Genomic DNA, 13,776 nt, shown 5'->3' with positions numbered 1-13,776 from the left:
GATCCCCAAGTCTCTTCTCTGTAATGATACGCGATTCTCTGTCGGGGGAGCCCCTTACCCTCTTCGTCAGTCGTCACCATCGATCCGAGAAGTTTAAGTTCTCTAAAGTGACGGTAAACTGCCCGCAGGCAAAAATAGTCTAAAGATTCATTAAACGGGACCCAAGGAGTCTCCGGGCAAGAAAAGTTCGTTCGCCTCCCAGTCCGGCCCTCCTGACCCAGAAAACACCCCCGTGAACACCCGCTTACTCTCAGACGCCCCGACGCTGGTCCGGACGGTACCGGGCCCGGGACGCGCACCTGAAACTTCCCTCGCGGCTCCACTAAGTGCCTGTCGAACCCTGAGGGACGCGCACGTGTGTGTGTGTGTGTGTGTGTGTGTGTGTGTGTGTGTGTGTGCGTCTGTGTGCGCGCGCGCGTGTGAGAGCCTGGGTGTGTCGGCGTGTGCGTGTGTGTGTGTCTGAGTGTGAATGCGCGCGTGTGAGAGCCTGGCCGTGTGTGCGCGTGTGTGCGCGTGTGTGTGCGTGTGAGTGCATGAGCGCCCGGCCGTGTGCGTGTGTGTGTGCGTGTGAGTGTGCGCGCGTGAGCGCCTGGGTGTGTCGGCAGGTGCGTGTGCGTGTGTGTGAGCGCCCGGCCGCGTGCGTGTGCGTGTGCGTGTGTGTGCTGTGTGTATGCGCGCGTGAGCGCCCGGCCGTGTGCGCGGGAGGCCGTTAGCGCCGAGCCCGAGGCTCCCCGGGGCCGCAGGGGCAGCGCCGCACCTGCTCTTACCTGGGCTCCGGCGAGAAGGCAGCCGCCGAGCAGCAGCCACGCCCGCGCGTGGGGCGCCGCTCCCGGCCCGGCCATGCCCGGACCCGCCCTCCCGGAGCCCGGCGCCGCTCGCAACTTGGCGGGCGCGGGGCACCCTCGGGGCCGGGAGCGCGGCGCGGCGGGGGCGGCCCGGGGCGCGCGTCGGATCCCGGGTCCGCGCCGAGGCCCGCGCCGAGGTCCGTCCCGCCCTCCCGGGGGCCCCCGCTCGGCTCCCGGCCCGGACGCGCCGCCCCGCGGGGCCCGGTGGGAGGAGGGGGCGCGCGGACCCCCGGCCCGGATCGCGGGGCGCCCCGCGGGGCTGCAGGGGGCGCTCCCCGTCGGGGTCCAGCTCGCGCCGCCTGCACGCGCGTCCCCTCGGACCCGGCCCCCGGCCCCTCGGGGCGCCCCGGTCCTCGGGGAGGGCTCCGCGAGCTCCCTGTGCCCAGCCGCGCGCTGCCCCGGGCCACGGGAGGCCGCGGTGGTGCGGCCAGGCGGGCGCTGCCCCTGCGGCCCGCCCCGCGGTCTCCCGGGCCCTCCGGTTCCCGACTGCCTGGCTCCTAACCACACTAGTATCAAGTGAGTGTGTGCTTGGGGGGGGGGGGGGATTGAGAGAGAGGGAAGGAGGGAGGGACAGTCTACTCCAGCAGAAATCTCTAGGTCAAAATTTCTTTGCATCATTTTGCGAGTTTTGGGTCCAGGCATCATAGAAAGACAACTGATATTTGTTTATAGAGTGTGTGCGTGTGCGTGTGTGTGCGTGTGTGTTTAAATATCTTCTTTTGGGACAAAGCCTGTTCCCTTATTTTTCTAATAGGTGCAACCATCAAGATGCCAGAGACCTTGCTTTAGGGACCTTGAGTCCGAGAATATGTAGTCTCCCAGCATCTGATCCAGTTTGGAAAGAGTGACCCCCATAGACAGAACGTGATAATTCCCTCCCCGCTTGACCATGACGATCTGTGATTTGTCACCGTCAGCTTTCATATGAGTGCCAAAGTGAAAACTGGGTTTGCTTTTAAAACTTCCAGATTATGAATGGTTGGCCACCCTAAAACACTAGAAAGGGGTAACTTCTATTTCCACTTCCCCAGGTCTGAAATGTTCGCTCCTATCTCTAGCTTAATAGCAGTGTTTACATTATATGTGTGTATTGTGAACTATCTTGTGCTTTTTGGAAGTAGCAAAATATATTCAACATATGCATATGCACAGAGCCGTAAAATTACCAAGTAAAGTTCACTTTCTACTATTCTATCAAAGATTTATAACACTCTCTATGGTGACTATTATCTAAAGTCTTCAGTTTGGTTAAATAATTTAGAACTGAGGCACTGGGAACCCTGGGTGGCGCAGCGGTTTGGCGCCTGCCTTTGGCCCAGGGTGCGATCCTGGAGACCCGGGATCGAATCCCACGTCGGGCTCCCGGTGCATGGAGCCTGCTTCTCCCTCTGCCTGTGTCTCTTCCTCTCTCTCTGTGTGTGTGTGTGTGTGTGTGTGTGTGTGACTATCATAAATAAAAAAAAATTAAAAAAAAAAAAAGAACTGAGGCACTGAGGTCTGCCTTGGGCTCAGGTCATGATCTTCAGGTCCTGGGATCAAGCCCCACGGTGGGTTCCTCGCTCAGCAGGGCATCTGCTTTTCTCTCTCCCTCTCCCTCTGTCCCTCACCATTGATCGTTCTCTCTCTCAAAAAAATAAATAAAATATTTTAAAATAAATAAATGAGAACTGCTACCTTTTCTATTATCCTACTCAAGCAAGAAAATAGTGGTAATAGTATTAATACTGATACATTAGGTATATTATCTATCAGTATAAAGCATTAAGTGCTTTATTTCATTGCAGTTACTCTTCTGAGTACTTTACATAAAATTAACCAATTTTCCATTAACCCTGTGAGATAGGCATTATTGCTTTCCATATTTATAGATGAAGAAACAGATAGTAAGTCACTTGCCCAAGGTCCGGGTGTTCTATCATTGTGGCACCACTAATCATGTGTTCTTCTATTTGTGCAAAAGTATTATTACAGATTTTTTCCGTATTCCTTAGGCCTCAAAAACCAGAAACACTCTTCCAGGAGTTTTTGTTTTCATTTGTTTGTTCCCCATCTCTAAACTAGAGAATAATTTACTGTGCATTATAGTAGTGGTTCTAAGCCAGGGACAATTTTGTTCCCCAGGGACATCTGGCAACGTGTGGAGAAATTTTGAGTTGTGTCATATTTTTGGTGTGTCACACTACACATTACTAGCACGTACTGGGCAGAGGCCAGTGATGCTGCTCAACATCCTACAATTCACATGACAGTTTCTCGTGACAGAAATATCTGTCATTACTGATAAGGTTGAGAAACTCTACAGCACAAAGGGTACCCCAAACTGTTAGCTGTTTATCAACTAGATAGTCAATAAAATGAAATAGGCCTATACATTGGAACTTAAAATCAATTTGTGTGAAATTTCCGCCATTCAAATGGTTCATTCAAAAAAAAAAAAAAAACAAATGGTTCATTCATATAAATGGGTAAAAATCCACAGGCTCTACTAGAGCATATAAAGTTTTGAAGATATTAAATTATGCTAAATGAAAAAAGGTAGGTAAAATAATTACAAAAACTGCTGTGATATCATCAGGATATTTGTGACTCTTGTCCTAAAACATATGATTCTGATATTAGGGGTACACTTGGAATAAGTATTTTAGTTGTAAACTGATAAAAAAAAAACACCCTTAGGGGTATTTGGGTGGCTCAATCAGGTAAACATCCCACTCTTTATTTTGTCTCAGGTCATGATCTCAGGGCTATGAAATCGAGCCCTGTGTAGGACTCTGCACTTGGCAGGGAGTCTGCTTGAGATTCTCTCCTTCTCCCTCTGCTCCTCCCCCTGCTCGCACTCGTTCTCTCTCTCTCTCTCTCTCTCTCTCTCTCTCTCTCTCAAATAAATAATTCTTTTTTTAAAAAAAACCTTTATGACTTGACGGGATGAGCACTGGGTGTTATTCTGTATGTTGGTAAATTGAACACCAATAAAAAATAAATTTATTATTAAAAAAAACCTTTATGCAAAAAGTTGATGGAGTGACTTAACCCAACAAATCTCTGCAAATGACATCTTGCCAATCCTTAAAATCAATGAAAGATAATGACAGTTCTGATCATCCCCACTCACAAATGAAAAACAGGATCTTGATCATTAAGAGACTCAACCCCCAAGAAAATCGTAGCCCCAAGGAAATTATGTGATTTCTGGCTGTTTTGTTTTGCTATCTTTTGTAGGTCCGCTATGTCACATACCGACCTGTATCAGGATTAGTCAGCATGCTTGTTAAAAATGCACATTCTTGAGCTTTACTTCAGACCTGCTGAACCCAATCTCCAAAGCTGGGGTTTGGAAATCCACATTTCTACAGGCTCCTGGGTGATTCTCATACAAGATGAAGCTTCAGCACCACTGTCTAGGTTGATTGGGACACGCAGCTGGTGTGAGCTTCACAGGCAGTTGTGAGGTCTGATGGCCCAAAGACTTCTCTTCCGTGAAAAGTGCACTATCCTCTGCAATGAAGGGGCAGGGGTGACGGGTCAACAGCCTGCTCTGTAAGGTGGAGATATGGGGACAGTAGGTTGTTAGGCCGACTTCCCCACAACTATATAAGAATAGTCGCATTGTGAGGTGGACTGCTTTTGTTTTTGTTGTTGTTTTTCCATTTCTGAGTGTAGGTATCTTTCCGTGTTTTCACGCTGTGCTTTTGTGTTTGCATTTGGTGCGGAGGACCGAAGGACCTGAAGCCCTGCTCTGCTCTTTCAGGCTCCCGTGCTCCTTGCTGAGCTTCTCTTGAGCAGACCCACACAGGGTCTCTAAGGACCAATTTGAAAAGCTTTATTCTGGGAGCAAAGGTCCCTGCTATCAGCTGCTCTGTGTTTGGGGAAAGGGCAACTAAAATGCTAAAATAATTAATTAAATTAAGATTAATCAATGTAATTTAATTGCCTTAATGATTTCTCTAAGTTCTTTCAAGCTTTTTAATCCCAAGCTTGTGTCTGGTCTCTGCTGCTGTTGCTATGTGTGTGAATGTGTCTCTGTGTGTATCTGTGAATGTGTCTGTGTCTCTGTTTGTGTGTCTGTAGGTGTGAGGGGTGCGTAAGTCTGTGACAGTATGTGTTTGAAGGTGTATCTGCGTTTAACATTCCAGGAATTTCTCAAAAATTTGATTGTACAAATCTCATTCTTTGGTGTTTTCCAGTAAGATGAAGTTTGATTCTTTAAAAATCCAGAGTTGGGGCACCTGAGTGGCTCCGTGATCGAGCGTCTACCTTCGGTTCAGGTCATGAACCTGGGGTCCTGGTCGAGCGTCTACCTTCGGTTCAGGTCATGAACCTGGGGTCCTGGGATCAAGTTCCGTGTTAGGCACCCTACAGGGAGCCTGCTTTCCCCTCAGCCTATGTCTCTGCTTCTCTCTGTGTCTCTCCTGAATAAATAAATAAAATCTTTTTTAAAAAAAAATCTTAAAAATATAATAAAATAAAATAAAAATAAAAGTCCAGAGTTTGATCCCTGAACAATGCAGGAGTTAGACGCACTGTCCCCTATTCAGTCGAAAATCCACGTATAACTTTGATTCCTCAAAAACACAACTACTAATAGCCTACTGTTGACCAGAACCTTACCAATAACATAAACAGTCAATTTATACATATTTTGTATGCTATCTGTATTAAATACTGTATTCTTACAATAAAGTAAGCTAGAGAAAAAAATACAATTAACGAAGTCATAAGGAAGAGAAAATTTATATGCAGTGCTGTATTTATCAAAAAAAGGCCACATATAAATGGACCCTTGCAGTTCAAACCATGGTGTTCAAGGGTCAACTCTATATACATTTTCTCTCATTATAATGAGGCTTTCAATAGGAAGTAGAAATAAATGTATATTCCCAGCCCACCATCTTTTTCTGGAAACGCAAGGTAAAATACATATTTAGAAATTCTTAGTCACACTTTTCTTTAACAATACATACTCCAAAAGCAAATTTTAGAATACTGAAAAATCACAAAGAGAACAAAAATCAGCCAAACTTCCTTTATCTCATCTTGTGTCTACTCATAATTATTTTAAAGTAAAATTGGCCTTGCAGTGTACATAACATGTTTTAAAGGAGGAGAAACAAACAGATTCAATAAGAATGTTGTGCTGGATGGGCTTTATTACTTTTAGTTTTCTATACTCTCTATATGGCTATTGTATGATAACATTCTGGAAACAAAAAAGTCATAAAAATATTCCAGAAACAAGAATATCACTGTGATAATTTTCCTTGAACATGTATATTTATGTGAATCACTGAATATTATCTTAAATTTTTAAATCAGAATTTGTATTAAAGATATGCTCAAATTTAAAGTTTATTGTGGATATTTACAAAGTGAGCCTATTTGTAGTCTCAATAGAGCATTCTCCTCTTGCTTTCATTGGCATTACATTTAGAATCCTGTCCATTTAACAAAGATGACACGTCATTATTGCTTTAATATTAATTTTTAATTTGCTGATAAGGTTCACTATTATGTGGGTTTACTGGGAAATTGTGTGACTTCTTAAAATCTTCCATTCTTTCCTCTTGATGGAAGAAATGAAGTGGCACGTGTAGTCTGAGGCCGGATAGCCTGGATTTGAAACCCTAGCTTTGCAACCTGGGGCAAAAGTTTATTGGAAAAGTTAAATGAGTTAACAAAGTATGAAGAGTACAGAAAAGCACAGTCTACATTTAGAATAGTAAATCTTTCCCTGGTATAAATACCAAAATGTTGTCCCAACACTATTTTCAGCCTAATTTGTACAATTAAACACTTGTCATGCTTTATCAGTGCAGAAACTTTTCAAAAACTTTTATGTATCTAAATCTATCAATGTTTTCTGACAGTTCTTCCTTAGTTTCTATGCTAAAAGGAAACTGCACACTAAAAATTAGAGTGGCTTTTCACCAGATTTTTTCTAGTTATTTTCTACTATTTCATAATTTTACATTTAACATTTTAAAGAGTTAAATTTGTTCAATGGTGATTTAAGAGTTTTCCCAAGTACCTAACCAGTTAACACAGTACGAGGTGTTAGAGAATCCATCTCTTTAATGGGAAAGACACTTTGAAAAGAGATGAGGGATGAAAGTTTGCTGATGGCTCTGAAATCACAAACTCAGGCCCACATGAGGCTGCTATGCTGGAAGGGGCTTAGAAAAAAAGCAGAGTTTGCAGAGGGTTTAATAGAGCGTCTTTCCATTTTACCCAGGGTAAGAATCCCATTCCTCAAACCCAGATGTGAGAGGCCCCTGTCAAGCTGTTGGAAGGGTTCCCTCCAAGTGTGTAACTGTTAAGATTTGGAAAGCTGGAAGGAATGAAGCCTCTGAGGTTCAGATCTGAGGGCTTTCTGGCTAGAACTCAGGAAGTAGGCAGATAGCAGCAGGGAAAAGCCTGGCCTTTTTTTTTTTTAAGATTTTATTTATTTGAGAGAGAGAGTAAGCAAGCAAGCCGTGAGCAGAAGAGCAGAAGGGCCAGGGGAAGGCAGTAAGCAGAGGAAGAAGCAGACTCCCCACTGAGCAGGGATCCTGACAAGGGGCTCCATCCCAGGACCCTGAGATCATGACCTGAACCAAAGTCTGAGGTTTGGCCAACTGAACCACCCAGGCACCCCAAGCCTGGCCACTTATACACAGGTGTAGGTCAGTTACTCAGAAGGGAAGAGGTGCTCCACAAGAAGTGGGCTTCTGTCCAGACAACAAACTGATGTGCAGTGGCTCTCATGCAAGTGGCTTTCTGTCTGTTTTCTCTGGGATGGTGGTTGTTATTAATAACTTGCTTCCAATGTTCATATGAGAATTAAGTGAGGCAATTAAGTCAAAGAAAGTTATCAGCTGTACAGAATTACACAAAGGACAGTGAGTCGGTATTTACAGGATACTTTCATATAGCTATTACATTCAAGTTATAATTGTTAAGATGAAAAGTCCTACAAAATACTCAGTAATTAATTTGTAGCTTAAGGGGAAATAATGAAAAGGAAGCAACAGCAAATCTTAAGTTTTTCCTACTGAGAATTAAAGGAAATAATAAAGTCAAAGCCCACCTCAGTCAGGATAAAGCCTAAAGAAAATTAGGAAGTTGGACAATTACGCGTTTGACATCATCGCACTTCCTCTCGCTCACATCTCCCTTTTCCCTGGCTTGTTAAATGCCCAGTATTTCTCATTTGTTTCTTGAAAATTAGATGTGAACCTCTTTCCCAATAGCTAACTCACACCCCAACTTACCCTTGCCTCCAAGACTTCTGCCCCCTGTTTTCTCTTTATATTCTCTATCTGTAGAGATTTTAAAATGTTCCCAAAATTCTTTGAAAATCTTCCCATTTGTGTGGGGGATTCTGTGTCTCTTCCCCTTGATTTTGGGCTCTGTGACTGTTCAACCTATAAAATACAGTGCAAGTGAATGCTAGCCTTCAGAAACTGGTGGCTCTCACTTCTAGGGACTCCCTTTCACTCTTGGAATTTAGCCACCATGCTCTGAGGAAGTCCAAAAAGCCCACAGAGGAACTCACATGGAGACAACTGAGGACCTCAGCTCTCATCTCTGACTGATATTCCAGGCAACAACCAGTGCCAACTCAGCAGCCATATGAGTGAGCATTGTCAGAAATGGATCCTCTAACCCAAGCTGAGCTGCCTCAGCTACTGCTATAGAGCAGAGATTTCTGAGCTAATAAATGGTGGTAGTTATTTTAAGTCATTAAAATTTGGGTTAGCTTGTTACACAGCAATAACTGAACACTATTGCACCATCAAACAACTTTTCCTGTGGTCACGAGATCTCTCTATAATGTTTATAGAGAGAGACAAAAGACCCAGGATAGCCTACACAATACTGAAGGAGAAAAAAAGTTGGAAAACTAACACTACCCAACTTTAAGACTTACTGTAAAGCTACAGTAGTCAAAATTGTGATATTATGATACAAGATCACAATTTTGTAACATTGGCAAAAGAAGAGACAATACATCAACGGAACCAAATAGCCCAGAAACAGAACCACATAAATAGGGTCACTGATCTTTGGCAAAGGAGAAAGGCAATATAATGGAGCAAGGATAATCTCTCCAACAAATAACACTGTAACAACTGGACATCCACATGCAAAAAAAGTTCATCTACACACAGACCTTACGTACTTTTTAAAAATTAACTCAAAATTGATTGTAGACCTAAATGTAAAATACAAAACTATAAAACTCCTAGAAGATAACACAGGACAAAACCTAGATGCCCTTAGATATGGTGGTGACTTTTAGATGTAACTCCAAAGACATGGTCCATGAAAGAAGTAAGTGATAAGCTGGACTTCAATAAAATTTAAAAATTCTGCTTTGCAAAAACAGTATCAAGAGAATTAGGAGAGAAGCCACAAACTGGGAGAAAATATTTCAAAAGACACATTTGATAAAAGACTGTCATCCAAAATATGCAAAGAACTCCTAAAATTCAACAGTAAGGAACAAACAACCCAGTTTAAAAAATGAGCCAAAGAGCTTCTCCGGTCACCCCACCAAAGAAGATACACAGGTGATAAATAAACATATGAAAAGATGCTCCACACCACATGTCCCTAAGAAAATTCAAATTAAAACAGTAAGGAGATAGCCCTATACAACTATTAGAATGGCCAAAATCTAGAACACTGACAAAACTGAGGCTATGCATGTGTGGGGGCAGTAGGCATATGAGAGATCTCTGTGCCCTCCTCTCAAGTTTGAAGTAAACCTAAAACTACTCTAAAAAAATAATAAAGTCTTCTTAAGAATCTCATCTAGACATTGGCATAGAATATGAGAATAACTTGGTTTCATTGTTAGGTCATTTGTAAGCATGACTCAGTCTTGGCCAAATGTTGACTAGACAGGTAACCCCTTCTGCCCTAAAACTCCATTTTGTCTTTCCAAAATCATATGACTTTCTCAAAGTTGACTCATTCTTCTGTCAAGAATTTCTGAGAAATGTGATTCTTCCCAGAGATGCCATAAAATACAAGTATTTGAAAAATATTTCTATTTTCCTGATACTTAAATCACCTCTACAAACCTATAGCCATATTTCCTCAATAAAAAGATTCCTGAGGTAGTGAGATTTACATGGAAAGCATCTGACTGGACAGAGCAGTAGCCCAAATGAAAGGGCTACAGTCGGCTGCCAATTACAATCTCTTGGATTTCATAGTGCTCTATAAAATTTTTACAAATTCCCTTCATAAATTCATATCTTACAAAATATTTGTGTCAACAAGATATCCCTGATGCCCCAAACAATCCTAGGAGATGAGGAAACTAAGGCACTCATTTCAGTCATGGGACCATTTAGATGAGGAAAGAGCAACACAGAGAAAAGCCAAGTGACTTGCAGAAGGACACATGGCAGCAGGTAGGGACCGGGGCCTGGGTCTTCCGTTTCCACATCCATCACTTTTCCTACTAGCCAACCCTACCCTTCTGGAATGCACTTCAGCATCTACGTAAAACTCCACAAACCTACTAAGTGACTTCTCAATTATTTTCCCATTTCTCCCACAAAGACAATTTCCAGCAGAATCACATTTTTTTTCAAGAGATTTTTGTTAAACCAAAGGATTAGTCACATTTCAGGCAGTATGACATATCTATCAGTGATTTATTTTTTGAGCCTTTTAACACAGGGAGCCATATGCTCCCAATGATATACTAAATAACACTTAAAAGTGAAATTTAACCCTGATAAGAAAAAGAATGACACTTTAATTTGGAGATGGATTAGGAAAAAACATTGAAAATTGTTTTTAAGATTTTATTTATTTGAGAGAGAGAGAGCATGAGTAGGGGAAGGAGCAGGGGGAGAGGGACAAGCAGACTCCTTGCTGATGGGGTTCCATCCCAGGACCCTGAGACCATGACCTCAGCTGCAGTCAGATGCTTAACTGACTGAGCCACCCAGGCACCCAGAACATTGAAAATTTTAATGTAGTTGTTTCTCTAACTCTTAAAAAAAAAATAAAAGGTTCAAGGAATCTTGAAGAAGCTAATCTGATTAAGACTTTAAAGTGAAAGTTTGTTAGCAATTTATACTAGGAGCTTTCTAGATATCGAAGCTCACTATAAGAAGTAAATATTGACAAAAACAAAGAAATAGAACATATTATTTGTGTCCTAAAGAATATATATGACAAAGCATAATGCCAACATAGCCAAAACAATGTATTATGAAAATAGCTATGGGGTACAGAGTGAAGTAGTGATCAAGTTGGGACTGAGGGGACCCGAAGGAGGCTTCTGGAAGGTAGGAAGATTTGCAAAGCTTCTCAGGTGATATGACAACAGGAGAGGGCACTTATGTGCTTTGCCATGGCACAAACTCACTACAAAGCTGGGTATATTATACGACTATGATAGAACCACATTGTATAATAGGTACAAGGAAGCAGGAAGAAAATGGCCTTGCCAATGAGAACAGGAAGGTGAGAAGTAGCAGGGGCTGGGCATCCCTCATTACCTAAGTCACAGAACTGGCAACGGCATGGCAGCCAATCATGCACCACTGCAAAGCTGAGACATTAAAATGTTTGCATGAGAAAAAGCGTTCTGCTGGGTCTGCGCAGGACAGATGCAGGAGGAGGAACCAGGGAGCCACGTCAGAGGACCAGTTGTAGTAGGAAGGGCCAGAGCTGGATGCCAGAGCCTCACAGGGAGCAATCCTCTTCTGCCTCCAGTGTGTCCCCAAGAAGGACACATAACCCTGTGCGGGTGTGAGAGGATTTCGGAGAACATGGGGACTGAGTGTGCAGAGCGGCTGTGCCCGAGTCAACGGAGGACACAGAAGAGGGGGTTCCAGGCAGAGAGAAAAGCGTGTGCAAAGGGAGGGAGACACGGAGAGCATGATGGGCTCTAGAATAGCAGTTGTGAGGAGGAGGGAGCGGTGCACCCCATAAACCCAGAGGATCAAAACGAGAAGTAGGAAAATACGCCAGAAGGAACAGCGCTGTGAGAAAATGTGAACAAAAACATTAACAGGATTTGGTCACTGACCGACATTGAAAGGTAAAAGGGATGGTGGGGTTAAAAATAATTCCCTTTTGGGGCTCCTGGATGGGACAGCCGGTTGAGCACCCAACTCTTGGTTTTGGCTCAGGGTCATGATCTCAGGGTGGGATGATGGATCCCCTACTTGGGCTCTGCACCAGTGCCGGACCGCATAGAAGCATAGTCTGCTTAAGACTCTGTCCCTCCCCCTGCTCTCTCTCTCTCTAAATAAATAGGAGCACCTGGGTGGCTCAGTGGTTGAGTGTCTGCCTTCAGCTCAGGTCGTGATCCCAGGGTCCTGGGATCCAATCCCACATGGGGGGACTGCTTCTCCCTCTGCCTATGTCTCAGTCTCTCTCTCTCATGAGAGTATCTCTCATGAATAAATAAATTAAATCTTTAAATTAATTAGTTAATTTTTTTAAATCCCCGTTTGCAAGTTTTGGGGACCAAAGAATGGGGACTGTGTCAAAGGCAGGAAAGGATACACTGTTTGTGAAGGGAGAGATGCTCATCTTTAACACTTCATGTTGTCTTTCCAGTAACATTAGAGCATACAGGTGGCAGGAGGGGGACAACTCGTGACTTTAGAGAAGGGGAAGTGGGGCAAAGATGAGCCCTGAAGACAGATTTTAAATTTGGAAGAGTCCAGATACAAGTGGAAGCTGAGACCACGAGTAGATGAGTTACTTGAAGAAACTCAATATATGCAAGAATGCAAATGATTTCCTTATAGAATTTGTATACACACAAACCTGGAGTATAATTAATGAACGTGCAAGCACAATGCTGCTAAACTAGATCGATTGCCTCTTGTATCCTATCCAGTTGATTTCTACTCCAGAAACAGGAAGTCAACACTTGTCAAGTATTGATTAAGATCTATTATGAAATGTACATTTATCTTCTTCACAAAACTTTTTTGCTTGTAGGGAAAGGTTCAAGAGATACAAATACATCTGTTTAAATATCCAGTTGGACATCAAATGTCTTTCAATAAAAGAAAATCTGGGGATCCCTGGGTGGCTCAGCGGTTTGGCGCCTGCCTTTGGCCCAGGGCGCGATCCTGGAGACCCAGGATCGAATCCCACGATGAGCTCCCTGCATGGAGCCTGCTTCTCCTCTGCCTGTGTCTCTGCCTCTGTGTGTGTGTGTGTGTGTGTGTGTGTGTGTGTGTGTGACTGTCATGAATAAATGAATAAAATCTTAAAAAAAAAGAAAGAAAATCTTGCTTAGTTCAATATAAGACACATATTTCTAGTATGTGAATATATATAGAATGTATATTGTAATGTGAATATATATAACACATATTTCTAATAAAATATAGATAGGCTTTAGAAATTAAATAAACTATTCTTAACAATTATATATTTAACTCTTACTGACTTAACTTGAACAAATTTAGATAAAATTAAGTTACTGATTTTCCCATGTCTAAAATAATTTTCCCTAAATTAGAAGAAATCAACAGGATCTGTATAAAAAGTTATAGATAATATACTACGCCTAATGCCAAAATAATCCCTAATATAATTTATTCTGAACCACCCCTTACCAATCTGAGTAATGTTGTGTTTTTTTCACAATACCAGGCTAAATTAAATATCTTTTTAAAAAGACAAAGAAAAAAGCTCTAATGAGGAAATTCAAATAGCTCTTACTATTTTTGAAAATATAAACATATCCCACTGCAGTGTAAATAGACATATCCTTTCATTTTAGGTGGTCCCAAAGATAGGTACTGATGACTAATTTAATAACTGAGCAGATTTTTTGGCAAGTTTTTCTCAGGATATTAAAATATTACAAAAGAGAAAATTCTACTGAAGTCAATCCTATCCCTCACATTTTGGGAAATTTGGACATTACTATTCAAAATTCATATTCTATTTTGTTGGC

The 13,776-nt window shown here is 42.6% G+C and overlaps 1 protein-coding gene across 1 annotated transcript in view; it reads right to left on the bottom strand.

Annotated features, from left to right (window-relative positions):
- The window catches only part of PTH2R (parathyroid hormone 2 receptor), an 80,046-nt gene extending 79,272 nt beyond the window's left edge, over positions 1 to 774 (bottom strand). The window contains exon 1 of the mRNA XM_055345546.1: positions 768 to 774. The gene's annotated coding sequence lies outside the window, so the exon portion shown is untranslated. The remainder of the gene's footprint in view (positions 1 to 767) is intronic.
- Between the last annotated feature and the right edge of the window lie 13,002 nt (positions 775 to 13,776).

The sequence above is a fragment of the Nyctereutes procyonoides genome, unplaced genomic scaffold (assembly GCF_905146905.1).
Source record: "Nyctereutes procyonoides isolate TBG_1078 unplaced genomic scaffold, NYPRO_anot_genome, whole genome shotgun sequence".
In the NCBI taxonomy this organism is placed as follows: domain Eukaryota; kingdom Metazoa; phylum Chordata; class Mammalia; order Carnivora; family Canidae; genus Nyctereutes; species Nyctereutes procyonoides.
Note: the sequence above shows the minus strand (reverse complement) of the source record. Positions and strands in the feature narration are given on the sequence as shown.